General features: G+C 40.4%; 2 non-coding genes across 2 annotated transcripts in view; both read left to right on the top strand.

Moving 5' to 3' along the window:
- Nucleotides 1-815: 815 nt before the first annotated feature.
- Nucleotides 816-887, top strand: TRNAA-UGC (transfer RNA alanine (anticodon UGC)). Its single transcript has one exon. It is a non-coding gene; the product is annotated as a tRNA-Ala (tRNA).
- A 1,560-nt stretch (nucleotides 888-2,447) lies between these two features.
- TRNAA-UGC (transfer RNA alanine (anticodon UGC)) overlaps nucleotides 2,448-2,500 on the top strand; it is a 72-nt gene continuing 19 nt past the window's right edge. Inside the window, exon 1 of the tRNA in view lies at nucleotides 2,448-2,500. This exon is cut by the window's right edge and continues 19 nt beyond it. This is a non-coding gene — a tRNA (tRNA-Ala).

Raw genomic sequence — 2,500 nt, forward strand, 5'->3', positions numbered from 1 at the left:
TTCCCGCCAAATTATGTTACGTTTCTGAGCTTGGCGTCATCTAACAATACGTAATGAGCGCCCCAACCGACGGCTATTCCGTAATGTAATTCCGGTTATGTTTTAAACAAGTATGGAGGGGGCTCATAGATATAGATAGACATATGGGGTAGATAGAAGGGTAGATAGTGAGGATTTTGTTTTTATGATTTAGCTGTTTTGTAAACAACAGTTCACTCTCAGCTTTACGTTTTAACAGGGGCTTGGGGACTCGGCTTTATTACGTTATGTATACTGATGTATACAATATGTAAAATGAGTCGGTGTGCAGTGAATTCGAGATTACTTGTGTAAGCAGTATTGCATGCGGAGCTGTAACGGCGGATCTGACTACACTTTAATTCTCCTACACAGAAAATATGGTGAAGTGAAAGAAATAAGACTAGAAATGAAAATATTACAACTAGCAGTCTAAAACTTGACAAAGTAGAATGATTGGTGCAACAGGGCCTTCTAACCAAAATATGTGATGTGCTATATTCACAAGTGATGATAGCAAGGGCGACAAGAGCCGACAGGACTAGCAGTGGAGAAAGGTGGGTGAAAGTTGAAAGTGACAGTGGAAAAATTTAGAAGAAGAAAATGAAGAGAGGAGGTGAAACTGACGACATATATGGGTGGCAACAACTTACAAAAGTTTGTGTGACCTTTTTAGTCGTTTTTATTCAAACAGAGAACAAAGGAGAAAGAAACGGTCTTGGAAGCAAACAAACAGACGAAGAAATAAGGAAAAGAGGGGAATACAACATGAGGAAATAGACCCTTCATATGGCCACGGGGGTGTAGCTCAGTGGTAGAGCGTTCGCTTTGCATGTGAAAGGCCCCGGGTTCGATCCCCGGCACCTCCAAGCGTCGTGTGGGCTATAGCTCAAGTGGTAGAGCGCTCACTTAGCATGTGAGAAGTACGGGGATTGATACCCCGCAGCTCCAGGCGTGAATTTTGTGCGTGCTTGTTTGATCTCCGGCACCTTCAAGCGTCGTTGGGGCTATAGCTCAAGTGGTAGAGAGCTCTTTTAGCATTTTAGCATGTGAGAGGTACGGGGATCTATACCTCGCAGCTCCAGTTGTGTTCTGTGTTCGAGACCCCGTTGTCTTTTATTAAGAATTAGAAGTTTTTCTGATGTTTTTTCAGTTCTTACTAATGTATCTGTAAATAATCTAGCAGTTGTTTACATAATTACATTCAAACAAGATAGTATAGTTCTATATATTAAAATTTAGTTATCATCATTTATCAAATTAGAAGTTATCAGAATTATATCTAAGTCAAATGAGAATTAAAGTATTATCAATTATCAAAATAGGACTATCAAGGTAGAGAATATCAAGGTAGAATAATCTACCTTCTGGTGAGCTGTAAACAGAAGATCCACGGGTCTGGCGAAAGTGTTATTTGAGGAACTCAACCACGTCGTGGCTAAGCGTCTCGTTGCGTAGGTCGTTTACTAACTAGAACTACTAGATGGTATATAGAGCACTTAATTGCCTCATTGAAATCTCTTAGTTGAGTGTGTGTATAGAGTGTATACAAACACGGACAAAAGTCACGGCTGGGAAAGCAGAATGAGTTTTCCCGCCAAATTATGTTACGTTTCTGAGCCTGGCGTCATCTAACAATACGTAATGAGGAGCGCCCCAACAGACGGATATCGCGTAATGTAATTCCGGTCATGGTTTGAACAAGTATGAAGGGAAATGACCTTATGTAAGAGAATCGTAGATTAAGTTCGTAGATATAGATAGGCAAATGAGATAGATGGAGGGGTAGATGGTGAGGATTTTGTTTTTATGATTAGGCTGTTTTGTAAACAACAGTTCGCTCTCAGCGTTATGTTTTTAAACAGGGGCTTGGGGACTCGGCTTTATTACTTTATGTTTACTGATGTATACAATATGTAAACTAAGTCTGTGTGCAGTGAATTCGAGAATGCTTGTGTAAGCAGTATTGCATGCGGAGCAGTAACGGCGGATCTGACTACACTTTAATTCTCCTACACAGAAAATATGGTGAAGTGAAAGAAATAAGACTAGAAATGAAAATATTTCAACTAACAGTCTAAAACTTGACAAAGTAGAATGATTGGTGCAACAGGGCCTTCCAACCAAAATATGTGATGTGCTATATTCATAAGTGAGGAAAGCAAGGGCGATAAGAGCCGATAGGACTAGCAGTTTAGAAAGCTGGGAGAAATTTGAAAGTGAGAGTGGAAAATTTTAAGAGAAGAGGTGAAGGTGACGGCATATAGGGGCGACAACACCTTACAAAAGTTTGTGTGACCTTTTCAGTCGCTTTTATTCAAACAGACAACAAAGGAGAAAGAAAAGGAACAGACAAACAAAGAAACAGACAAAGAAATAAGGAAAAGAGGGGAATACAACATGAGAAAATAGACCCTTCATATGGCCACGGGGGTGTAGCTCAGTGGTAGAGCGTTCGCTTTGCATGTGAAAGGCCCCGGGT

The sequence above is a fragment of the Oratosquilla oratoria genome, chromosome 36 (genome assembly GCF_046742065.1).
Source record: "Oratosquilla oratoria isolate Oo_2021 chromosome 36, ASM4674206v1, whole genome shotgun sequence".
In the NCBI taxonomy this organism is placed as follows: Eukaryota; Metazoa; Arthropoda; class Malacostraca; order Stomatopoda; family Squillidae; genus Oratosquilla; species Oratosquilla oratoria.